General features: G+C 47.4%; 1 protein-coding gene and 1 long non-coding RNA gene across 3 annotated transcripts in view; one reads left to right on the top strand and one right to left on the bottom strand.

The window, feature by feature from the left end:
• Positions 1-27,435, top strand: part of LOC111073127 (putative dipeptidase CPSG_01350) — a 75,940-nt gene that overhangs the window by 18,560 nt on the left and 29,945 nt on the right. The gene's annotated exons all lie outside the window — the stretch shown is intronic.
• LOC111073133 lies at positions 23,373-26,634 on the bottom strand. Of its 2 annotated transcripts, XR_002607669.2 has the most exons (4): positions 26,569-26,634; positions 26,278-26,496; positions 23,896-24,095; positions 23,373-23,457 (listed from the first exon to the last, which is right to left on the bottom strand). It is a non-coding gene; the product is annotated as an uncharacterized LOC111073133 (long non-coding RNA). The 2 variants fall into 2 exon arrangements; XR_002607668.2 differs by having other exon boundaries at positions 26,278-26,628.

Below are 27,435 nucleotides of genomic sequence, written 5' to 3'. Positions count from 1 at the left end.
TATTTTTTTACTGCAGCTCTATTTAAATTGAATATGATTAGGGTTTCTACGACCCACACAAAAGTGTTCAACACGTTATTCGTCACCACGGAAAGTTTGAGAGGGCAGTGCACTCATATGAAGTTTTATTTTGAAACACTCCGAAAAGTGAAGGTAAAAATAAGTTTATAAATTTCTGCTGCTTCGTTTGGGAAGATGGCTGCTGGGAGCAAGACCCTTGTTGCAGCAGCTAGGAAACTCAGAAACTGAGAAATCGAACAAGTCAAACCCCTGCTCGCCCGCCAGTGAAAGGCAAGGGGGCTCAAAGGTAAATTTGAATAGGCCGGCCGCCTCCTTGTTGTGTCGGACAACATTTGTCACCTGCCGGAAGGAGCTGGAGGAGAGGGTTGGGACGGGTCGGGGCGGGCTAGAGTACCGATGATTGCACCCACACTTCCAGTTGACACTATTGGAAATGCATTGCGTTTGCCTTGCTCTCCAAATGAGTTTTGCATAAACAAGTCCCCCCTGGGAAAACTGCTTCCACAAGCTACCATTTTCCTCAAAAAAAAATCTCTCAACGCCCTGTCTGGGAATGCATAATTAAGAGCAAACACGAGAAATGAGCAAACGGTCCCAGACTATTCTATCCACATTGTGCTCGTTCCCTGGCCCTAGTCCAAGTCTCATGTTCTGGCCTCGACTCCTGCACTGCGCTGCTTTGTCCTGTCCTGTCCTGGGAGTGGCTGCTGCCGTTTTTCAAATTAAAATGCGTTTAGCTTAAAGTACACGTTCTCATTTATCATTTTATTATGGCCAAGCAGTGTTTTTCTTGAGCTTTGCAGTTTGCTTTGGCTCTCTGAACTTTCCGATCCTACGTGCTGGCCAACGGGGCGCATGAGTAATGTGAGCACTTTGTGGCACACGGACTTCGAGTTGAAGTTGAAGTCCGTTCAGACCCGAGCTAGTGCTACTTCCTATTGCCCCGCTATGACCAGCTGCAGCTGCCTTATTACAACTCTCATACACCCTTGCACCCATGCACCCCAAAACCCGTACAAACAGGCAAATTTCCCACAGCAGATTTCCATTAATGGTACTTTCTCTGAGCTGGAAAAACAGCAGCCAATGATAGCTGCTACCAGAGGCAGTAGCAAGCAACAAAATTCTGCTGCAATTTCGTTCGTCGTTCGTGGGAGCGTTGTACTCCATTCAGTTTGGGACCCAGGACCTGGTTTGTTTCCCATTTATATTCATTTGTTTTTCGTTTTATTTACCCATCTCACCCGGAGCAACAGCAGCAGCAAATGTTCGGGTATGCATGCCACATTTTTGTATAATTTCCCAGAGAACCGGGGGCGAAATTCTCACATTAGAAATGTGCGACCTCGACCAACATTATCGCTACCAAGATAGAACCGCAGCAGCCCACTAATTAATTGGACACTTTTGGGGGTCTTTAAAATTAGACAATTGAATTTCTGAATCTAAAAAGTGTTGCCTGATGCCTCGAAATCAATTAGAGGAGCAGTTTCTGGCAACTTTTCCAATAATTTGTTTTCACATTTCGCATTTCCACTCCTGGCAGTGCGCTTCAATGAATGTCTGAGGAGCCAGAAAGCACTTAATGCAACGTTGTTAATTATTTGACAATACTTTTAAATGGGAAACTTTCGAGGAAGCCCGTGATAGCTTCTGGCTCGGACAAGCGGGAGTATTGCTAATTGCAGTTTGGCCACGGGGAAGAAGCAACAAGCTGGCCACCCACTACTTTACACGGGGTGGCTGGCCGCGGATGGGTCTTGGTTGGTTGCCGTCGTAATGTGGCCAAAGTAGTGCTGCCACTGGAGTGTCGTGTCGTGTCGTTTTAGCCACCAAGTGGTCGGAGCAGGAGGATGAGGAGGAGTGGAATGGAGCAGCGGCTCCGGGGAAAAGTGCGCGCTTTGCCGTAAAAATGCTGTCGCTTTCCACAGCGTGAAGGAGACCGATGTGGCAAGGGCACCCGGATCCGGGGCAGGAAACTACTTTTAGTCCCTTTGAACCTGCGCCAGCTCCAGGCCCGAATTCTTTTTGTGACATTTTCGCAGAAGGTTTTTTGCATTTGTGCAACTTTTTGTTGGCACTGCGGTTTCTGGGGGAAGCCAAACAGATATATATAGGCGAAGGCAAGTGGCCAAGGGGCAAAGGGGCGTGCCTTTAAGTTTGCTTGCTGCACGTTAATTTTGTTTGCTCGCGCGAAAAGTGTGAAAATTTATACCCATCTCCCGCGCGAGCTCTAATTTCCGCGTTGCCAGGACCCAGAATCCAGGACCCGTGCGTGCACGGCTCTCGTAAAAGTTTTCCTCGCAGCGGCGAAAAGTATGCAAATTATTGAGAAAGTTTTTCGCATTTTTCACAGAGCGACTGCTGCTGCTGCCTGCTGCTGGTGAGCTGCCTGCCACATTTGACAATCTCCAAATGCCCAGTTGCCACATCTTGCTGCTGGCACATCTTGCACAAGTGCGTGCAGAAGTGGGGTAAATTATGGATACTCCTCGTGCCTCACCGGCCGGACCCAAAGCTGGACAGCAGCCACTGTAAGCATCCCTCAGCTCTGGCTCTGGCCTCGTACAATTTGATGCCCTGCACTTGACACTCGCCCGAAACCAGGACCCGTGCCCAGACCCGGCCTGCCCATCCGATTTGGGTGCGTGGGGTGGGGTGTCGCCCCGTCAAGGCCCTGCCGCCCCAATGGGAGAGCAATTTGTCAGTCCCGTCCACTCTCCATACGCCCGCCCCTTTTGCTGGGGAAATTATTATTTTGTTTAATGATTTGTGCTTGGTCTCGTAATTGAGCCAGGGAAGGCGATGGGGATGGGGAACGGGATGGGGATGTGATGCCATACCGCCTGCTCTTGACCCACAATGACAGGATGGAAAAACGAAAAACGAAAAAGGAAAACTATCGCAACAAAGTTGCTGGCATTTTGGCCCGTTGCTTTCCTTTGGCCCCAGATCTGGGGACACAAACCCATCCCAGCGTGAACAGTGGAAAATGGAAAATTCTATTTGTAAATTTCACTGGCATCGAGAATATTTCGCAACTGTCGCTCGAGCGGAAAGTTCATTGTCAATTGATTCGCCAGTCGGGCAGGCATGGGCAGGAGCGCATGGACTGTGCCCCCGGACCGTCCATCTCTTCCTTCTATCTATTATTAATCGAAAGTATTTCGTTTGTGAAATTTTGAGCTTGGCCCGGAATTTTGTGACAGGAATTTCTCCTGTCTGCTGCTCATATTTAGTTGGTGGGAAAACCTTGAGCAAACAGCAAGGAATGTGTTATCCAATGCTGTTGTGAGAATTTTCAAATTAATTTTCATAGACATTGAGGAGGGGACACACGTTCATTTATGAAAGGATATCCAGGCGAGGGATTTCAATTAATTTAATCCGTAGTTTCTAAAATAAAATGTCATCATCATTATGTGCCCTTTCATACATATGTATATGTATATGTATATGTATATGTACAAATACAATACGCGCAATACAAATACAATTGCAGATCATCGATGCATTAAACCAAAGCCCAATATGGCGTATAATTCAATTAAAAATTAAATGCAGTCATAAACAATTGGCACGGGCACGGGCACGGGCATGGGCTACTGTCTGCTTAACTGTGGTTAAGCCACAGCCATTAAACGCAAAACTGAAACAAAAAATTGTAGTAAAAACAAGAGACTCAATTTAAAATCGCTCGCTGCATAATTATTTTGTGTGTGGGGGCATGCGACGAAATGAAATCCATTTATCAGCGAGATATTAAATGCGAAAATTCCATATTTCATATAACAATAACCAATTGCCAATAGCCAATGCATCTGAAACGTCAGCGCTACAACAAGAAGCAGGAAAATTAAATGCGGATTCCAATTAAAATAGGGAATGAATGTGACACACAATAGTCGGCTGCAGGCGCCACTGCAGCGAGTCCTTTGCTACCAGACTGATGCACGCAAGGCCGATTGATAATGCTCTTTTCGACAAATGAGACAGGAAGGAAAGCAATTCGCCTGGAGCTCATGCATATATGTACGTACTACGTATGTATATATTGGTCGTCAAAAGCTTTTATCCATAGTGGTGCCATAGTATTTACACGAGTATATAAGTCGGTGGAGCAGTGAACTGACCAAATATGGACACATTGATATTGAAACTATTTAATGTAATATTTTAATACGGGATTAATCAGTCGTGCACTCCGGTGCGACAAGCCAAAAGGTTTAATAACCTTTAAAAGGGTATATATATTTATACGAGGGTATTTTCTGATCAAACAATTCAATCCATAAGAGATTGAGGGTGCGTTGAGTGCATTTCTGCTGAATTAATTTATATTTAAATTACAGAAATCGATGAGTGTCGATGAATACTTAAATTTCCAAGAAACTCTTTTTTGCAGAGGTAGATTGGAATACGATTTTTTCATCAATTTAAATTCTGGTTAAACCATCCAGTAATTGAATAGGCTGCCCCTTGGCTATTTATGGTTTGAATTCCCTAAAAAATGTTTCTTCTGCGTGTATATGGCAGCTTAGGATTTGTCTGTAGCACAGGACTCCAAGTGCCTTCCACTTCATTAGGCAACGGCTCCAAATACGAGTACGTGTGGCAGCAGCAGAATTTTTCACCATTTTGCTTACACTTTCGCTCGAATGCAGTTTCGAAAGCCTGCTCCGAAAGCCGTTCGTGTGTGCGGTGTGCCGTGGGGGCCTTGTGTCGAGTACGGGGAGGGTAGATGGAGTGTTTTTGTTTGCATTGCATAAAGGGGTAAAAAGTAAAAATCCATTGCATACTTGGGGGCGCACAGTCACGGTTCCTGTCCTCTGCTCGGCTGTTGATCTTTGCATACACGTTTCCGTTTCAGCTTTTGCGGACAAACAGCCGTGGGGCAGGCTTCCCAATGGATGTGGCCAAATTAATTCAATTTGTGCTGAAGCCGTAGCCGAAGCCGAGGACAAGGCTTGGTTGGGGTTGGGGTTGGGTTTGGTTCTCCATGCTCCGCATAGACGATGATGGGCGGTCATTTGGCGCTCGAATGGCTCGGAGTCAGTGGGGACCGACTCGATGTTTACTCACTTAAGCAAAGAGGCGCCATCGCCTGATCTCCATCTACCACCGCTCTCTCCGTTCCGCATAGTAAATGAAGCGGAAGAACTTCACGTGCCGCAATACAAATTGAAAATCAATGCTGGGAAATCTCAAGCCACACGACTGCGCGCGCCTCTGGGCTACTGCTGCTGCTGCCCGACTCCGATTCCAACTCAGGGGCGGTTCGGGAACGGTGTCCGTGGGCCTTTTAACCCATTCAAGTCGCCTGCCCCATAAATTGCCGCTCAAGTTCTCGAGTGGCCATTGATGCGGCCGTTTTGCAGCCATGATGCAGGGTTCGATTTCAGAGCTCCCACTATTAACCAACAACGAGGCGGTCTGGTCCAGCAGGATAATAGGAATGACTATCAGAGCAAAAGACAGACACAGCGCCGTACAATAAAGGGGGATAGGTATGAGCACTGGCTGCCCAATCACTGAATGGAATCTTTGACTCTCTCCATGGCCTGAAGTGCGGGGATATGAAACATAAGTGATATTTTGATAGCAATCGGGAGCAACGTGTTATTGAATTGTATTTTTTATGTATGTCGAGTATTTCACACAGGACTACTTTACATTTTTTCGAGTGTAGTGGACTCCTTTCACTGTGCTTTGTCCACTTGACCGTTATGAATTGAGTTTTCCCATGGGAAAGTCCTGCTACCCCGCCATCCGCTGCTCAGTGAAGATAATGAAATTTAAAGTGTACCCCTTATCTGTTTCACTCTCTCTCTCTCTCTCTTCGCATTCTCGCTCGCTGCTTTCACTCATTCGCATATTTATGAGGCGTAGCCATAGTAAATTAAAACAAGGTGAGGTGCTGCCTGAGAGCTCCCTCAAAAGAGTGTTTGTGTGTGTGGCAAACCGAATATTCCACCTTGCTGAGAAACACCTTGGGCATAGTTTTGCATAATAGTTTTAACAGTTGCTTTAAAGGCATTCGCAGGCTTACGACAGCTTCGCGGGGGATGCTAGGGTGGTAGCAGAGCAGAGCAGTAGAGGGTGGAGGGTGGAGGAACTGCATCCTCCAGAGAACGTTTGTAACCGGATTGATCCTGGCCCTGCGGCGGACCGTGTGTCCTTATTCTCTTTTTCTAGCGTAATAATGTTTACTGCACTCACGTGTGTCTGTATGTGTGTGTGTGTGTGTTTTTTGGGTGGCTCTGTGGGTGTGTGTGTGTGTGCGTGTGTGTACAGGTGTATTTACCGTAATTCAGCTTACAGCTTCAGCTTCAGCGCTGGTGAGTGTTGCATAAATTTGCAAATATTTTGCAAGTCAGCAAAGGCTTGGCAGCTGTCGGCAAAGGGAGCGGGAGGGCAGCACTTTCCACCTCGCCAGTCCCCCGTCTTGTCGGGAACATCCCCATCAACAGCCGGCAGCAGCAGCAGCAGCAGCAGCACTTGCAACGACAGTCCTTTGAGGAAAAGGGGCGTGTGTGTGGCAAGAGGGATGCTGCAAACAACGTGAAAGGCGCAGGTTGCCGTGGAATTGATTTTCCTTTTTAACGATGTGCGACGCACACAGTCGCCATACCTCACCACGCCCATGTCCGTCCACACCTTGCGCTACCCCCCCGCAGCCTTTCCCTTTTCCCGTTGCATGTTGCAACATCAACAGCTACAACAATGCAATGAACAACTTTGCCTCGTGGCAGACATTGCAGCAAGTCATTTTTCCCATTCCGCATGGTGAACGCAGCGGGCACAGTGGTCCCACTGTGGGATGTTTCTGGATGAGGATGCATTCACTGGCCTTGATTGACAACGAATCAGCTGTTGCATTTCAATTGATGGCTGTGCTGTCAGTCGAATGACAGAACTCAGAGGATCCATTTCCCTTTGAGAGTGAGGAAAACACGATAGAGAAATCCAAGTCGGAAATGTATTTTATATTTGACTGTCCACAAAATGGAACTGCATACCACTGTGCCCGACAGACGGTGGCTGGGGGCAGGGCATGTTGTCCTGTCACGGGTTTTCCCTGCAAACTTGTTGTACGAGTACTCGTACTCCTACCTGGACTTTTACTTTTTCCGCACTCAACGTTTGCCGTCAGCGAATCGCAGAACTCGCAAACTTATTGAAAATATGATTTGAAATTCAATTGGGGGCCACGTGACTTCATTGTCGTTGCGGTGCGGTGCGCTGCTGCAGTCAATAAAATTGGAAATCCATGTTAACCTGGTCCCAACATAAAGGCGAGGATTCAGCCAACCAGCTATAACAGTTTACACAAATGTAAATGCTCGTATAAATGCCCAGTGGCACGCTCACGACCCACCCCAACGCCAACGCCAACGCCCCACCACTGGCAGTCCGTGGACAGGGCCCGGTCCGGCCCCACCTCATCAATCATTGTGCTTCGGAGAGGGATTGCATCTGCTGAATGTGCAGGACCCCACTTCTCCTCGCAATTAGAACTCTTGAGATATTCCAAATGCTATCGGGCCACAGCTCCGGAGTCCGGCCTGGAAGGGGAGCCGAAACAAAGTGAGCAAATTGATGTGAAAATGCAAGTGATTCGATTTTTCATGTCCAGACGGAGGGAACGGCACGCCCAGCACAGGCCAGCCCGGGCTCGCTTTGATTGTCCTTCCTGACGTTGATTTGATGAATTATTGATTTGTTTGATTAATCGTGCCACTGAGCAGGCAGCCCCGATGGAGTCCAAAGAAGCATCTGCCGCTGCCCGCACTGCTCGCACGCCAATGATTTGGGGGCGGACTCCGCTTTACTGGTTGCTTGACCAATCGACTGTTGAATGCAGTTTTATTTTCGGGTATTAAGGCTGCACTCGACCCCAAAGCTTGAAGGCCCCCTGCTGCTGCTGGTGCCGCCTCCGCCTATTAAAGTCCACATTTCCGGACTCTGACACGCCTTCAAAGATAAATGGGAAATGGGGTAAAAACAGCGAAATGAGGCAAAAGAAGAAAAATGAAACGATGCCGAAAGTGTGAGGAATATGAAAAGACAACATCGCTAGCAATTTTCTGCAAGGACAAGCGAGACCATGCCACAACAATGGCCGTGTTTGTCCACGAGGACGTGCCCGGGCAGGAGCGGCTGCACGGGATGAAATGCCGAAGCGGAGGCCACAAAAAGTTACCCAACGTCGGACAAGTGTCAAACATGGCCAAAGAGAAATACTGGACACAAAAGCGAAAAACGAAAAAGAGCGAAAATGAAAGCAAACATTTCCATAGCCATTGACATCCAGCCCCCAATCTGCAGGCACCATCGGAGTAATCACGGGCCAGCGACGTCATCGCAGCCAGCTTTATGATCTGGCAGCTTTGCTTCGAGTACTCCTGCAGTACCCAACCACACACCCATCGCACGTTCCATACGCCAAGGGAAAATTGAATCAAATTCCAATTCTCTTTTGAGTTCGAGCAGTCCAAGAGACCTGTTAATTTCAACTTTAAGGTTTCATTAATAGATTTCCAAGAACATTTAGCAGCTGCCCCACTTCATTAACTTTCGTTGTCTTAAAGAGGAATGATTGCCACTTCAACTTTAACTTCAGCTCCATCTCATCTCCATCTGTCACCTCCATTTGGAAATACTTGATGCCAAGTGGCTCTTTATGATGTGAGGCATGACTGGTGCATGAGTAAACGGAAAAGGTTGCAACACATTAAATGTAAAAAAAACATTAGCTACGACATTATGATTATGCTGATGGACAGAAACATTTGGCCGACTTCCGGCGAACATTAATCAAAATCATAAACGTGCCCAAGGCCCAAGGAGGGAGGCTGCAAATAAACGGGACGGAGGCTGAGGCAGAGGCATGCATAATGTTCAATTTTTATTGCGAAACAGAATCGATTTCCGAATGTATGCGGCCCGACAGAGACAGAGACCAGAGTAGGGCAGGGGCAAGGGCAGGGCGCCAACCCATTTGGGAACCACCTACGACTTGCGCAGGACAGCGATAACTCGAATGACATTTGCCATTCACAGCTATGGATGATTAGACATCACGCACACATTCATGCAAACACATACACATACACATACATTATGTATGGGTCTAGGATCCCCTGCCACACCGATAGCAAAGAATACAGCTCCCACGTCCTGGGTACTGGGTACTGGGTCCTGGGCCCTGGGCCGAAAGGTAAGTGGGCCAATTTTGCTGACTTGCCACTTCCGGTCAAATGGCTCTGAATGCCACCGAAGCTCAGCCCCAGAGGCAGACATAAATCTCACTGCGGTCGATGGGGTGGATTGATGGGGACGGACACATTGGGACACAGTCTGTGAAATCTGCCGATGTTGTTGAATGCGCATCAAATTAATGAAATTAGGCGACGCCAATGAATTTTCCCGCTGTCAATAATTCTCGGTCGCATATTATTCATAATCGGGCAGCCACACACCAGGCACCCACGCCCCAATTCCCCACCCATCGTATGGCCATGGCAAGGGGTCGATGTTCTCTGCCAATTTATGTATCCGAAAGTGATTTTTATGTGACTTTATCGACATTGCAGCTGACATGTTCATGGACTTATAGTACATGTCCTAGTGCCGAGCGAGCAGCAGAGCCAATGGAGCAACAGTTGTCGAATGATTTAAAGTGAGATTTTATCCTTGCTCTGGGATTGGCTTAAAGTTTATAAAAGGTCCTGTTCTTAACAGTGCTCGATAAACACTCGTAACATATTTGTTCTTGCTAAACATTTTCTGATTTCGGAGAATCGAATTGCCATTAAAAGTTCTCGCGAGTCACTTGAACCACTGGGAGTTTATGGCTTGACACTTATTTGATTTTATGATCAATTGAAGTAATTCGAGCGTCAGATTTGTCAAACAGCAATCAAATTCGTACTCCCAATGGCTCTGGAAGTTTTCTGTTTTCCTTTTCTGTTTCTCCTCGGAATGGACTTTTGTGACCCAGCTTGGGCCTGTGACCTATGACCGTTTTAGGCTTTTAGGCTTACCAGTCAGCTCCTTAAAGTCCCTTAAAGTGCGTGCCCCTGTCCATTTGCCCTCGGCTTGCAAGGCATTCGCGTCCGAACAAATGAACTCATTTGTTCTAATTTAATCTTATTACACGGAGATTTATTGCCATGCGCATGATATGGCAACCCTTTGGCGGCCCTCACGGCGAAAGTCCGAGTTGGAGGCGGCGAGGCCCGGAGTGCCTCTGACTTTTGTTCAGCTTGGATTCTGTTGGGGCTGTGGAAGGAAGGCAATTTAAAAAGCGATTCAAGTGAAAGTGCTTGAAAGTTAATTATGATTGATTGAGTGCCATTGAAAGTGACAGGACGGTTGGGGGTGGGGGAATTGATTTTTGTGACTGCTCCTCCGACTGTTCCGTACATTTGACAGCCCGTCTGTAATTGACAGCTGAACATTGCGCATACGCACTGCTGATCGTTCGCCTTTAAAGAGCGGCGTGTAAATGACTCTGCCAGGCAGCTGCACGCCAAACTCCCAGCTAAGCGGATGAATAAAATGCCCGAAGCTCCCCCATACGAGTTAGAGGTTTATGTGTCCCCCAGGAATTTGCAGAACGAAATACTCGCACACTCATATAAAAGCTAAATAATTAAAAATAGTAAAACTTTAATGTGAATCGGGTGCCATAAAAACAGATTGCAAATGGAATTTCAAATGATTCGCACTTGTGGCAAAACGAGGCAAATGGCAAGGGCTGCAACACCCCCACCCCCACCCCCACCGACTGTTTTCGTAATTTGGTGAGGGCCGTTTATCTTGGTTCCTGATGAATTGGCCTCGCCGCAGGTGGGTTTGACTGACGTATGAGTGCTGCCTCCTGGCCAGATTGCATCCCCCCAGCTACGTAAATCAGAGTCACCTTGCGGGTGTATTTGCATTGTGGTGCTTACCAGATTGTGGCAATTGAGCAGAGCTCTCATGTGTGCTGTGGGGGGGCGGCGAGGCGGAGAGTGCATTTGTGGCAGACAGGCAGACCATCTTGGCCACACAGTGGGCAGATTTTCGACAATGACAATTCTGTCTTCTTGCAATACAAAGTTCCAGTTGCAGTCCCCAACTGATCCACAGATCGTGTTTCGGCCCATTGTCCAGACACATCTGCGCTGCCGACCCTTCTAGTCCCTTTGTGATTGCATCGCTCTGTCTGTCCAGTCAATGTCCCATGTCCATGACCATGTCGACGTACGTGCTGTGCTGTGCTGTGCTGTGCCTGCGTTTGTCGCTCTGCCAGTCTATGGTAATTTATGTGCTGCAATCTAAACTCATTTAGCACGCAGCGAGGCGAATATGTGGCCAGAGTTGTGGAGCTACAGGCGGAGCACTGCATCGCACACACTCCGACCTGCCCTCGATCCCTCCTTGCCCTCAAAGTCCTCTGGCTCCAGTGCAATAGGCCAAGTTGGTGCTGTTTGTCCTTAAATTGGCTTTGGCCTGTTGTGCATCCTCATTCGTCCTTCGTCCTCCGCCTGTAATGAAGTTATCGTGTTGACACTTGGCTTCGTTATATAAGCGCACCACAAGCGGCACCGCACATCTTTGTAGTTTGCTGGTTTTATGGGAGGGCTGATCTTCTCCGCCGCTCCCCTTCCCCCCCACCCAGCTGTTGCTCATTTCCTTCGACGTCTGCATCCCAAAGCCACGAAGCACATACAACCACACAACCGAGAGGCAAACACAGATAAAACCACACACACACACACATAGCGAATTCATATTTGCTGAAGGCGGTCGCGGAAAGGGTGGGCGGGGTTGGGCGAGGCTCTCCTTGGCGTCCTCGTGCTCGTGCTCGTCAGCGTCAACAAGCTTTTCATTTCAGTCTTAATTCCTTTTGAATAATATCTACCACTTAAACTTACAAAGCCCCGGGACCACACGGGCACACGCACGCCAGGCGGCCCATGTACTTATCGTCAAGAGCCATTCAGGCCCGCGCTCCCATCCTAGGCACGGGTGGAACGTGCCACCAAAGGGGTGCCAAGTCGTTGCTCTGTCTTTAATACTCGAGTTTTCCAGATCAGGCATCCTAGAATAAATATACATATTTATTTTTATTAATTAAAGGCTAATAGAAAATAAAATAGGTTACTTCTTTCCGGGCACTGATTAAAATAATGAATACACAAATTTTAAAGAAAAAATGCATTTAAATATAGCTAAAATCCATTGACAACCAATTCCGACTGGGCGAAAGTTTTCTTTAGACATTTAAAAATTATAATAATACTTGCAGTTATTTGTGGAAAATTCTTCAAAGGATGGAACCCATTTAAAAGTGATACACACATAAGTATGTGCGAGTAGTACATCCACTGAGAAAGCTATACACATGTATACATTTGTATGTATCTAATGCTCATTGTCCCATTCCCCTTTTGAAGCACGCCCCATGCGTAATAATGCTCCATTTTCTACGTTTAATTGCGGACTTGTCAAAATATTTGAATATGTCTCTTTGTTTTCCCTCCGCTCTTTCTTATGTATGCATGAGCATGAATATGTTTGACATGGAGTGGAAAGAGTGTAGAGGGTGCTTCCCATATATTGGCGGTCTACACATTTGCTGTGCTGTGGTTTTCATCTCCACATTTGATGCCATCTTGGAAACATTTATGCCCCATCCAATGGGTCTCTGGGGAGACGCAGATTTTGTTTGTGTTTGCTGTCTGTCATTGGCTCAAAGTCAACAGTGAAGTCGCGGCGGCAGGCCCGAGGCCAAAAGTGTTTCACAAATTAATTACGCCTCTCACCGCAGAAAATTCGAGGGCAAGAGTGCCACAGGCCGAGTACGAAATAAATTAGGTAGTTAGTCGGCATGATTTTGGCACAGACACTTGCGGGATGAGAGGCCTCAACTCTACTGATCCGAATATAAGCAACTATGAGCCTTGTATTAAATTTTTCAATTATTTCAAATATGGAAAATTATCGAAAATTATTACTGGTCATCGGTAAGAATAGTATGGCAAATGATAGATACTAGGAGGACAAGATTTACGGGCTTGCTGAGAGAGCGTAAAACTTCGAACACATCAGATCCGGTATACATATGCGGTTTTTGCAGACATTTCAATGTACTAATATTATTTCACGAACTGGGGCTATTCAACGTTTGAATTGCGAGTTTCTACGATAAGCTTGGAGCCTTGACGCCTGCAAATGAGTTTTGGCGATTAGCAACACCTTTTAGAATTGATGTTCCAGCTTTGCCCATACAGAATACAATATGAATCGAGAATACCATATGAAAGCATTTGAATAGCAATTTGTGGATATGAATTATTGATCTGCATGTGCAAAACTGTGGGAAGTCAGTTACAGGTGTTGACAGGTGTTGACCGGTTTTGTTGGATTTGCATAGAGCTAATCAATTTGTACATATCGTGAAGCTAAATACCGTTTCAAATAAATATAACTATAGGTTTGTGTTTGTTCAACTTCTAACAAAAAACGAAATTTTTAAAAATTGATGCAGGAAAAATAAATTTCAATTTTACTAAGCCTAACCTTCTTTATGGGTGTGTTGTCCGTAAATGAATGAAGCCATAAGAGAATCTCTGACACAACACGAGGGCTGACTTTGATCAAAATAAATAAGAGTATCCTTATATTTCTGAAAGAACGAAACTTAAATGTCTGCCCAAGAGAACTTTGACTGTGAATGTGTTAACTTTTCAAGACTGTCGATAGATACTCTGATGAGTCAAAGCGCCCATTCCATTGCTGCGTGCAAAGGAAGAAAAATTTTCAATTTCCCCAACGTTTTTATCTCGAGGCAGGCAGGCAGGCAGGCCGCTCTTTCAGGAGCAGATCACATGTCGTGTCCGATGCCAGCTTTCCAATGATTACTCCTGCTGAAAGGTAAACTGGCATGCTCAACTGCAGCACTTCCCTACAACCTCCCAGTGGTGCGAGGGGGAGTCGTGGCGCAGCGCAGGGCAAACATGTTGCACGAGCCCCTACCGCCTCGTTGCACACGCACAATTGCTGGGAAGATCCAAAGAACATACATTGGGCCCAAAGGCGGCAGCAGCAGCAGTCTGTTCGCGTGGGCTGTTCGAGGAATGATGTATCGCAGAGGATCTGCCATCGCAGCTTTCCAACAGCAGAATGCTTGCATGGCATTCTCTATTCCATTTCCCAGAAGGCAAAATAGCTGAATACATCTGAAGCATAAACAATTCTCTACCAAGTACCCAAAATATAAAACAAAACAAAATCTGCAAAGCACGGATTGGCTCTCCTTTGTTGTCATTGTATGAAAAAACCTTCTCGTAAGGTGTAAATGTTCTCAGATTCCCGGGGTTGGGTTGAGGTTTCCAGGGCCGGGTCAGGTCTCCGGGAAAAGGCTCTGCCTACCCTCGGACTGGACTCTGTGTTTGCACATGTGGACATGTGTGCCGTGTCCTGCGGCAAACTGGCTGTCAATGCGCATATTTCATATAGAAAACAACTTTGGCCCTGCGGCCAACATGTGGCACGCACGGAGACAGGCACACAAGGCACATCCATTTGTTTGGCAAGCCCTGTGTCAGCTCCGCCTTCCCCGCACCACGCTTTAATTAACCACTGACCACTAGTTGCTGTCCGGTGTCCAGTGTCCAGTGTCCAGTGTCCTGTTTCCCCATGTCCGAGGGACACGAGTACGTGCTAATGTAATCCCTGTCCTTTTAATTACCAAATTCCACAAGCCAGCAGCTCTGCACCAAGGCACTGGCTGCAGACCCATTCCCAGGATCAGTCACGGGCCCTCGTGTCCTGGCTCTCATTTAATTCACTTTGCTACAAGCCTCGCAAAATTAACGCTGACTACTTTGGGTTCGCAAATCCAGCGCCAAGTCGTTTTGCATTCTTCGCCGTGCTGCTGCGCTCGCACGGAAGTCATGTCCGCTGGCGGACCCCTCGCTCCAGCAACATCGCAATCAGTGACGAGAGTTCCAGGGCCTCCAGTCGCACTCAGCGGGGATTTTGCATTTAAATTGGCGGCCACTTCACCGCAGGATGAGCCTCTCGCTGCTGCGGCGAGACGGAATACACTTAATTATGCTCTTTAATTGCTCTGTCGGAGCCAACGCGCTTTGGCCCAGAACTATGACCCTTCCAGCGCTTCGCATCGACCTCCTCTGGCGTTCAACTGGATATTGACGAACCGAAAATAATTGAAATTCAAATTCACAATTGCGGACACGTCCTGGCCCGCGCCATTGTTGGAAAAAGTTTGAAAGTCTTCCCTTTGCGGTCGTCGCCTTAATTCCCGGAATTTCATTTGCATTTACATATATTGATGAGTGGAGTGGAGTGGGGAACTCTTTAAGATACACGGGGAATAGGACATCTTTAAGTGGAGCATTTTTGTTTTTTTTGTGATGCTACCGCTCTGCAGGAAACTTTAATTTTGGACTTTGGACGATCACTTCATGTGCAAAATCGCATACTATGTGCATATATCTTGATCGTTTCCATTTAATATGTACTTTTGAGAGCCGCTTCCGCTGCTGAATCGTGATTGGGCGAACCTCATTTCATAAATTCCTGGCTCGGGGCGCATGCAAATTGCTCTTTAAACACTCGACTCGCTTGCAAAATTACGCATACGCAGCAGCGTCGGGCCAACGATGGGAGATAAAAACGAAGCATAATGTGTGCAAAGCACTTGGTAAATACTTGCCAACTGACAAAGGCAACTTCAGCTTCTGCTCGATTATTCAATTTAAAGTTTGACTCGAGATCCGAGAACTCTGGGGGTAATGGAACTCCCTCCGAAATACTCCAGTTAATCCGCTCGAAGTTGACTGTTGTAATGAGGCTACAACGTGGAGAAAGTTCTACACTTAATTAGGAGCAAAAATAACTCATAATAGCTCTTCCTATGCATCCACTTCCGCGCTGCCACATGTTTTCGCCCTCATTTGGCGGGGGCATAGGGCACAGCTACAGCAGCAAGGAGGTGGGGGGAATTCCCAGCGAGACACTCATTATCGGAAAATCGCAGAGTTAATTGGATAACCCGAAATACAAATTGAATTTGAATTCCATTGTATCATTTGCATTCCGGCACTGCCATTACGACAATCGCATTACGAAAGAACCATTCATTATATGATTCACGGATTCATGGGGGGTATCCGTTTCAAAGCGCTTTACACAAACATATTCCAATGTCCATGCTACGGCAATTAAACCCCGGCCACCCTCGTGCCAATGTTTACGGGGGACTGGCATGTGACAGCAGCATGGTCGTAGTTCGTGGTGAAATTTTCGCAAATTAAAAGATATCACTTACAGCAAAATAATTTCCACAAACCGCAAAAAGTTAGACAGCGGGCAGGGCACGCCCACGCGATTTTCGTTCGCTGAAACTGCAGCTGGCAATTTTTTTCCATCTCGTTGACAACAAATTGAATTAGAAACGCATTTTCACAAACACAAAATGAGAATAGGACTTATGCGGGGGACACATTCGAAGAGATGGCGGTGGGAAGGTGGGTGGAGCGTACATCCATAGATGCCGGATGTGAACAATGACAAACCGCAAAAATTCAATTTAAAGTTTGTATTTCAATGCCGAACGAACCCACTCAAACAACACTGGAAAAAGCTGGGAAAAGTCGAATGTGCGTGGCAGGATGGTGGTGGGGTGGGGTGTGGTGTAAAAAGAAGCCAAGTGCCAAGGGATACGTGCATGTAATTGGAAAATATTGAACTGTGAACAAGTTTCCCATTCAACGGCAAGGAATCCGAATTTATTATGCCACACAGCGAAGTATCGATGCAGCAACAGCAGCAGCCAGCCAGCCAGCCAGGAGATGCAAAATTCATAGTTTCATCAGATAGGACCCTGGCAATTGATATCCCAACATCAGTATCTGATCGGCAAGCCATTGCAGCTATGACAGCTTGACTTGTGCGATTGGCAGGCATCAACGATGCCGTACATCTCCTATTTGGTTTAATACAAGAGGCTTTGAGGCATCATGGCAGCAATCTGCAATTAAATATTAAGAAGTCGAGCTATTGCTAACAGAAAGTATCCTTAATTAAAGGGTGAACGAGACCCCAGATCCTAAAACACCGCCAGAGGTGGTCCTGAACCTTGATTTAGTAGTTCGCTGTAAATGGGGATTTGGCAAAGGATTTTTATGTTTATTTTGGGATTTAGCTCGGATCCGTGCTCGGAAACAGCTAAAGTACAAAATCAGGAATCCCCCAGCGACACACAGTGAGCCGCATATGTATATGTATGTGTACACACAGCGTGGCCACACATATGTGCAATATTTTAGCATTTGTCATAATTACTAAGCGACGCCCGTGGGAGGTCTTGCCGCAGGAGCGTAAACGAAGGCGGAGAGCAGAGCAGAGCCGAAAACCCAAAGAAAAAGCACATAAAATAAAGGAAAATGTGCGAATTTGAAAATTTCATCTCTTTGACGCTGGCAGTGTGTGGGCTTCAAGCCACCCACAGCCGCACCCCCTGCCTTCGGTCGACAATTATTAACGTCTTACAGAACGGCGGCACATTTATGACTGCACTTTTCACATCCGTTTCCGCATGCGTCTGTCGACACACACACACATTAATTTTTTCGGTGGGCGTAGAGCAAACAGGTCGGGGGCGTGGCCGCTGTTTGCCGCCAACAGAGAAAGCAATTTCACTTTACATTTGTTTTACGGCATTTGCTGCCACACTGGAACACATCTGTGCCCCCTGTGTGCCGACCAAACGGAGGTGGCAAATGGCAGAGAGGAGCAAATGGGAGCCTTGCCAAGCGACAATATGCTCCGCTCCTAGCCGACTCCTCCAGTGATAAGTATTTATTATTATGCCTCCTAATGGGCAAAATGTGCTTTGCTTTGCTTTGTGCTTTTACCCAAATGAGTTTCCCTCATTAGAGCACCGCCCGATGGCTTCCTCTCCTGCGATATTTGACGATATTATTATCAAACCATATGCAGCGGTAGGCAATATTTCTACAGAATATTCATAAGCATTCCCAGCGGCTAATCTGATGCTGATTCTGATTCAACCACAGACGATGGTAAACGATAAATGATTTCAGGGAAATGGAATGCCTCTCCACTTGAGAGTTTTTTACCTCTCAAGATGTTGTAATCTTTGGCTCTTAAACTTTTACAACTTTTATGTTTGACAAACTCGAATTAGCATTGAAGTTAAATGCAAGCCTTCGCATTGTTCAGCTAATGACTTCCGTAAACAGGAAACGGGGGACATTTGCATTCCTCGCAGTGGGCACGGCACCTGTTTTCGTCGCGGAATTTCGAGATAAGCCAATAAAGTTAATGCGGCCCATTACCTGACGAATCTCTAATTACCCGTACAGAGAGAGGTGTGTATATGTGTCTGCTGCTGTTGCTTCGGTTTTTCCGGGAAACGAACTTGGCTTGCATTTATGGTTTATCGTCTGACGAATAAAACATTTTGTTGCCGGCTGTGCAATAAACGCAACGGATTCAACGGATTCGTTTCATTTCACTCCGCATCCCCGTTCCGGTTTTGGCAAGTGCCCGTAAAAGGGCGAGCTGGAGGGCGTGGCAAGTTGTTCGCCTTTCGACACAGGCATTAAGCGTAAGGACTTGTTGAGCTACTGAGCTTCTTCAGTAGCGTTGTATTGCGATATTATTAAAAAGGCGATGATTGTTCAGTTAATGTATTCACAGTTTATTACTTAGTTAATATAGTTTTATCCAAAACTACAAGGGTTGTACTAGGATTGGAGGGGCGGTCAGACGGGGTTATATGTAAGGTTTAGTTTACTAGTGGAGGGGTCACCCAAGCAAATTAACAGAGAGACGAACGAAGGTTCTGACAGCCTCCACCACAGCGGCGCAACCACACAAACCAACACACAACAAATAAAATACAATGGTTTATTGCTGCCATGGGCCGGCCTAGCCGACACCCCCCGTGAAGAGCGGGACTTACGCCATTGCACCCACACCCTCAGTACCGCACGACATTCGACCAGCGGGCAGGGGGCCACTCAGAGAGCTACCAAGAGGAAAGGGGGACCCCCCACCCAGGCCCTGAAGCCACCCACAGCCCACACACGGGGGGGACCGCCAGAGTTGGGGGAGTCAGCATAATGGGATACCGGGGTGGTTACCCGAGGTTGGAGCGGCGAGGCGAGGGGGATCGAGCCCGGGGGACCAACCAGGACCCCCAGCGAACGGAGCCACGCAGCCACCGCCGGCACCGGACGACCCTTACGCGAGGGGGCCGCCCCCGACCGGCCGCGGGGGGCGACAGGGGGACATGAGGGGGGAGGAGCGGAGAGGGACCCGCCCGGGGCTCGGCGGGGGGAGGAGGGCAGCGAAGAGGACGGTTTAGAGCGCCACAACCCCGCCAGTAAGCGGGGGGATCCGCCCCCAGGGGGCCACGAGGACAGAGCCCCCGGCCGAGCAGAGACCGAGGAGCGCCCCAGCGGCGTGAAAGGGGGGGGGGGGGGGGGGGGGGGGGGGGGGGGGGTCGCGCCACGGGGGGGGGGGGGGGGGGGGGGGGGGGGGGGGGGGGGGGGGGGGGGGGGGGACGCCCTAGAACAGGCGGGGGCGCGCCCCCCAGATGTGGGTTATTAAAAACCAATATTCCATCCTGGCCTGCCCCCTGCTATGAATAACTCAAGGATGGTTTCCCTTTGTTCTCACTCTCCTCCTCTCTACCGGGACCACCAACAGCTTCCTGCGGCACTCCGATTATTAATTTACAATACGTGTGGCAATATGCGAAATCCTTTTAAGATGCATCGCGGCATAAGGTGGCAGGGGGAGGCTTTAAAAAAAAGAAATTAATATTAATAGGTCAGCCTGGAGTTTAATAAGGTCAAAGGTGTCCTGTGACAGAGGAGGAATGATATTTCAGGATGTACGACAAATGTAAACTGATATTTGACTGACAAGAGACAGAGACCTTTGAAACTGGAAACTTTTGCTGCTAAGACAGATATATAATTGCACTCTAATTATTCTTAAGCGAAGCACAAATTAATTTCAAGTACTTTGCTCTTAGATTTAATTAAAAATTCCCTTTTAGGGTAATTCAGAGTATGCTTGAATTTTATAAACAGTTTAGATTGGATTATAACGATATTTTGCCCCAATGGAAAACTGCTGTCGGTCCTCGTAATGCTACCCATATCTATGTAATGTGCGTTTCATAATGAAGTCCTTATTCTCCAGCTCTTTTGGGGCTACTAAAACTTAACTAAGAAAGCTGTTATCAGAGAGCGATTAGCAAACACAAATTAATAAATCATGAGGAGCCAAAGTTTCCGCTTCAAAGGAAAAATGTGGCCCAAGTTTCTGGTGTCTCGAAATATCCGAATACTTGGAAGAGCGGCCAGGGTGTAGGCTCGGGTGTCCACCCACATCCACAGCAAATCCCGCATCCAATTAAAAATTAAAACAATACTTTGGCCAAGGGTTCGTCACGTTGCGACACAGAGTGACCGTAAACCCGCATTATTAACAAGTTGTAAGCAAATGGATTTGCTGGAGCGACCCACGATTCCGGAGAGTGCTCCCTGCTCCCACTTGCTTCGCAATTTAGCCATCCCGGGCCATTCCTGAGTCTCGGGTGTCGTCCGGGACAGCGCACGTAAACATAATTAGACGCACATTTAAAAGGTCGTTAGGGCCCCGCAGACAACCACCACCCACCCACACACACAGCTGAAGCCACGCCGAAGACCCATCTCAGAGAGTCCTGTCCAAGGCCTGGTCGCAGTCAAAGTTGACCGAGGCGCCACTCACGCGTATTTGCATCCGTCCAAAGGGGCAGCCCTTGCCTGTGACCCCCGCATACGTGCGTGACTGGGGCAAAGATGCAGAGGACGTGGCCGGGAGCAGCAAGTACCCCAAACAGGGGCACCAACATGCAAATACCATTAGCCTGGTCGGAATCTCCAGCTCTTCGCCACGGCCCCGGCATTGTGCAAAGGGGCTCTCAAAACGCTGTCAACAACTACGACTTGACATTGTTTCAAGAGCGCAAAAGTGTGAGACGCTGAGGCCGTGAATATCACAAGAAACGAGCGAAAATCTCAAGAGCAATGACAACATTTACACGGCTCCAACAACCATGCAGAGCTGCAAGCAAAGTCATTAGATGTCTGTGGATGAGGGACTACACTCTGGTCCAATCATTGTCTTACGACACCTCATGGGGGAGACGACTTTTACTCTAAGTGGCGCCACACAATGGCAACACGTGGCTTCTGGCAAAGTGCCACCCATCTCCCATCGTTCGCATTTTCTAGTGCCGACACTGACTGCCCCAGGCCACATTGACACCGACCCGAGGTGGTGCCCATCTGGAATGCGGAGCCTGCACCTACAATAATGTCGGCTCTTTGCAAGGAATCTGCAATAAAAATGCAGCGTTTACGGCCAGCCTGAGCACAATGTCGTGGACGATGGCCGTCCCGTGGCTCCTCTACCTCGTGGAGTCCGCTTCATTTGCCAATCGCCAAATGGTGCCAACTGCCAGCACACACACTAACACCCGTACGGGCGAGGCGAGGCGAGGCCAGTCCAGTCGTGACCTCGGCGAGTGCCCATTAACGCTTTTTTATCTCTTCATAAATTTTAATTTTGCCAAAATACTCGCCAGTACGTGCAGCCCCTGCCAACAGCACCACCGACCCACCCAAGCCGCAACATTCAACTTGAAAAGAAGCTCCCATAATTCTTCCTGTCTGCCTTCTGCTCCAGCTTTGGCTCTTCCCTCCTTCATTTGTTTGGCGTTTTCATTTTGGCCAAGAGAAATATGACTTGGTGGCTGCCTTTGCACTTTCTTTCTTGCTCTCCGGCAACATCCTTCCGCCAACTCCTCTGTCCTCGCCACCGCCTTCGAGTTCGGTCCTGACGAGTGGAGAACTCGTAACCTTGTTTCGCCAGCATCCTCGGAACATCCTCGGAGCATCCTCGACGCCAGCGGGCTTGTTTATCGTCCTTTGCATCTCATTGAGCCCGTTGCCGCTTATGAACCCGGCCGCCCACACCATTCACCATCCGCCAGCTCCTTGGGGTCTTGCCGGGCCAAAGACGCTGCAGCCTTTTCCCTTTTGCCTGGCTCGGCACTTTTCCGTTTTCTTTGCATATTTGATCTAATTAAAATGAGTTATATGAGACAGGTGGAGAGAGCGTGTTAATCCTTGACCTGCTCTGTCCTTCGTCCTCGCGCTGCCATGCCGCCAGCGGCTCAAGTGGCGCCTCAAAACCAGTCAACACAGCAGGTAAATATCTCAGGTGGTTAAATATCTCAGAATGTTGAAGCAATCAGAACAACTATGATGCTCCCTGAAGCGTACAGGCTGCCTAGTATAAGAGATGAGACGTTATCTTCGGCGTTATTCGATTTGGACCACGGCTTGGAGCACTCTATGCAGCTCTTCTGACATCTGCTCCCTGCTGTTCCTTATCATTGCAGGTATGTTAATGGAGCCCCATACTCTCAACAAGTGGAGCCCGGGCAAGTGGCAAACAATGGCCAAGAGGTAGGAGCAACCTTATCTAATGAATTTATGAGCGTCCTCGGCCTGCAGGACCACAGTGCAAGGTGCCATGTCGTGCAAAGGCCGTAGCTAAAAGTACTTAAGCCCATTAAATATTCAAGCCGTGAACATGTGGGAAAAACTACAAGGAGTACGTACGGCCTGGGAGGCGCACAAGAATCCGGCACGCAAACACCGGAAGCCGTGCAGGCAAGTGGATAGGAGGGGGGCCGATGGGATGGACAATTAGACGGACAGTCGACAGAGCAACGGAATCCACGCAGATACTCGGAGACACAGACACCAACGGACAGAGACGACCAGGGAAAGGCAGGGTCGGGCCCCACTGATTGAAAAGAAAATTACGGCCAAGTAGTTGGCCGGGTGGCCTGGATGGCATGGTGGCCGCCAGCTGGTCTCCACAGCGTTGACGGTCACGATGGTGATGAGCGCCATAACTACCGTGTGGCAGGAGAAAGCGGAAGCGTAACGGCGCCGCCTCTGGGACCCACCGTCCTTGAGCCCCGGAAGTGGTAAGAGCCCAGGGGCCAAAGTGGCCACCACCCCACCCCGTCCATGCCATTTGCATTTAAGAGTACACATAGATGTCCCTGCCGCTAGACATCAGCCTCCGCCTCCTCACCCAGCATCCGATGATGGCAACTGTTTTTATGCTCTAAGAAGCAAGATTTTTTTTCCCGCACGGTGGGTAAAGCTGTAACGAAAAATATATCAGAATAGAACAAAATGTATAGTAATATTCATGCTTACTTAACTGAATGTCCATTGGTCAAGACTAAACTCCAGATTGTGACCCATTTGGAGACCCAGCATTCAATCAAGTTCGAGTAGCATATTTGTCCTTTAAGATGGAAAAACTAAGTATCCAATTTAAATTAAAAAAATCACTTTAAGTCGCAGCGTAATAACAAAGCAGGCGAAGGGCTGGATGGATATCTATATCCTGCCCATTGTACAGCCGTCTCCTGAGAAGGCAGCAAGGAGAAAGCGTAAGCGTAAGCGCACGTTGAGGATATTAAGCATGTCCTTAAGCATAAAATGTCAATAAGTGCGCCCAATCGATGCTAAGCAGTTTACATTGCGACAAGCCACTGAGTGCCGTGCCATGCCATGCCATGCCATGCCGTCGCCGTTGCTGCCGCCTGCATGACTCCTTGCCGGAATCGCGCGAACAATGCAAAAGACACGGAAAAGCACAATCAGACACACACACATACAGGCAGAGGAATATCTTTGTGCATGCATCTCATATTTCCCGATATACTATATATGTACGTACTTGGATAAGCAAATTTCTGCTTGCATTATTGGGAGTCTCTCGATGTCTCTGGCTCTGACGGGCTCCTGGCCATGGGGGGATGCTGCGCGGGGAGCCCAGTCACAAAGTTGCGTCTACAAAACGCTCTGGCAAAGATACAAAAGTGCAGCATCTGCAGGAGATATCCTTTGTGCACGAGTGCCGGCATATTGGATGCTTAGCTGAGAATGAAAACACGTGCAGAAAAAGGGAAAAATGAAACTAAATGCAACATACCCTGAACAAAAACTAACCAGAACTAATATACATATTTAGCTGATTACTCGTGAAGATCAATAGACATAAATTACGCTCCAAATCAATCAAATTTATATTCAATTCGGATCAAATTCGAATGCTCGTTCTTGAATAAGTTGACTATTTCGTTATCCTTTTTAGGTATCTCTTTCAACTACTCGTATATTTGTAAAAAGCTTGACTCAACGGGACGACCTCCAAGAGTGCCCTGGAGTATGCATTAATCGTGAAAGTTTTGCATGTTTATCATATCTCCACAAGTTTCTCTTAAATGTCAGTGTAGAACCGTCATTCAGTCAACCAATTACAATTTTGGCTACTACAGATGCAGCTCCAAGTCCGCCTCAGGGGAGTGGGACAGCTGTCCAGTGTGAACCCACTTTCTGTGGTGGAGACGACCAGCTGACCATACGATCGCTGCGCAATCTTTCCCAGTGCCATGCGGCCACACTCGATATGGAGTGTAGGGAGTACACGCTCTGCCAGAACCAGCAGTCGGTGGGCCGGGAGAAATGTCCCTCAAGCCATCCCTACTTTGACGAGACTTTAGGGCAGTGCAGAAAATACTTTCCGAACTACAGGGTCTGCTACAGGGCTGGCTAAAGTATTTCCCACTCACAAAAAACTTGACATTTTGACAATTATTTCTCATTAAAGTTCCCCATTCGCTGTAATGGATATCTATATATGAAGTTCACAGCTTATCCGTGTGCTCTGTACTATCCTCTGCTTGGTGCAATCGATATACCATAATTAATTGTTTCACCATCAATTGTCTACGGAAAAACAGACGAGTGCTTTCCTCCAAGGCCACTAGCCCTCCGGAGAAGCAGCAAAAAGAGCTTCGCAGCACAAGGTTTTTGGGGGAAAGTGAGTGCCGGAGACAAGATTTATGCTCAGCACATTTTTCCAATTTTCCATTCAAAATTGTTGTCTCGGGGAAGAGGCAGGGGACGGAGGTTCTCTCCTCCACAAAGAACACTCTCTGGCTCTTGGGTTGGGTGGCAAGAATATCACAGATCCATATTGAAGCTCCAACTAGTCTCTGGCCAATGGAAGCAATCACCGTGAAGGTGATAGTCGTCTTAGATCCTGGGTGGATAGTTCTAATATCTGTGGTTATCTCCCTGACGTTCATCAGATGTCTGCTGTTTGCACACTTGAATGGTCTTGAAACCTCCTGGGGATCGTCCTGGGGCAAAACTCAAATTAATCAAAGAATAATTCAAATTCAAATATTCTGCGCCCATGCCAATGCCAGATATACGGCAAATGCTGATGCCGAAATACGGGACCAGACCAACGAGCAGTAAAACGGTCCTGGAGATGGCTGCAGGCAGTGAGAGCACGGAGCACGGAGCACGAGGCACGGGACATTGTCCTCCTCGACCCAAGGGAGCACAACAATGCGTCGAGTCATTGAATTATGATGATTGACTTTTATTACAGGGAATCGCAATTTATTTTACTCAACAACAAGCCGACAAACACGAGGGGTACTGAGAGGGCGGGCGGTCGCTCGAAAGTTGCGAAAATTTGAATGAAAAGTTGTAAAGAAATTACGTTATTTATCATTCGCTGAGCCCGCACGATGGAGGCACTCGGGGGCCCCCCGCATAACGTTTCCGTTTCCGCTCATTTATTTGCGAGACTGTCACACACACACACACATTCGGGCCACACACCCGCACACCCACACACACATATACTGATGTCCTTTCGGTTGTCGCTGTGTGGTTTGATGCACAGTTAAAAAGTTTTCCATCGGCGGCAGCAGAAATTCAAATTTATTGTTTTGCGGTTTCCAGGCGCCACGCCACGCCATGCCACACCATGCCACGCCTCTCTTTAGTCAATGGGCTTAAAATTAGTTGCGTCTTGCGAATCGATGGGCGTTTGATTTACGGCTGATGCGAGATTGAACCGCTTAATTGCCTTAAAAGTGGGTGTGGCCGGAACCACAGCCCCGGGAGTGGGATTGGGTTCCCAGCAAGAATTAATGGCGGGATAAGACCCGGTCCGTGACTATCCAATTACGAGTACGAACACACCGTGGAGGAGCCACGACGGAAGGCAGTAAGCCGTTTCGGTTTTGCCATCACTTACCTTTAATTAGAGCATTCCATTCCCCTCAAGGTTTTGTGGTGTTTGGGGTGGGCAGGGGCTTACTCGGATTAGAGTTTAGTAATTGCGGAAGAGCACTTTTTGGATTTTTGAAAACAGTGTCAACCGGCAAAAAGCGTCCTCGGATAAACGGATACAACAGGCAATCACAAAGCCAAAGGTAGGAAGGCAAGTGTTGGTATATATTACCCATTATTCAATCTATTGGTGGCAGAAGGTACGGTAGAAGGTAACGTATGGCTGCTAGAAGCTGATGAATGATGATGAACGAACTGTGTAGGTCAGGGTGCTTGATGGTATCGGAGGCATCAGTTTGATGTTGCACATTATATGTGGTAGTCCATCTGAGTGTATTTGAGAGAGAGAGAGAGAAAATTAATGAAAAAGGAATAAAAAAAACAAAGAGAGAGCAGATGGAAGAGAGAGAGAGAGAGAAGAAGAAAGAGAAAGAGGGAGAGTGAGAGATTGAGAGAGTGAGAGAGAGAGAAAGAGAGAGAGAGAGAGAGAGAGAGTGAGAGAGTGAGAGAGAGAGAGTGAGTGAGAGAGTGAGAGAGAGAAAGAGAGAGAAAGAGAGAGAGAGAGAGAGAGAGAGAGAGTGAGTGAGTGAGAGAGTGAGAGAGAGAGAGAGAGAGAGAGTGAGTGAGTGAGAGAGAGTGAGAGAGAGTTAGAGTGAAAGAGAGAGAGAGAGAGAGAGAGAGAGAGTTAGAGTGAAAGAGAGAGAGAGAGAGAGAGTTAGAGTGAAAGAGAGAGAGAGAGAGAGTTAGAGTGAAAGAGAAAGAGAGAGGGAGAGAGAGAGGGAGGAAAGAACACATAAGAAACACACACACATTAAAAAAAACTAATTGCTGAAAAACAGGCCTGCTTAAGTATAACTTATGAGAAGCGCATAGAAAGGCGCTGTTAAAAAAACGGTTTAAATTTGAATTAAATGTTAAGTATTATGTTAATGTTAACAATATATTTTAAATGTTAATTAATTTAATGTAAACATTAGCCATGGCTTCTGCTTAGCTGCCACTCATGAGAAGCGCATAGAAAGGCGCTGTTAAAAAGTTCGTTAAAATTTGAATTTAATGTTAAGTATTATAAAAATGTTAACAATTTATTTTAAATGTTAATTAAATTAATGTAACATGAACC

This window comes from Drosophila obscura, unplaced genomic scaffold, assembly GCF_018151105.1.
Source record: "Drosophila obscura isolate BZ-5 IFL unplaced genomic scaffold, ASM1815110v1 contig_208, whole genome shotgun sequence".
Lineage (NCBI taxonomy): Eukaryota > Metazoa > Arthropoda > Insecta > Diptera > Drosophilidae > Drosophila > Drosophila obscura.
This window is presented reverse-complemented; position numbering and strand designations above follow the sequence as displayed.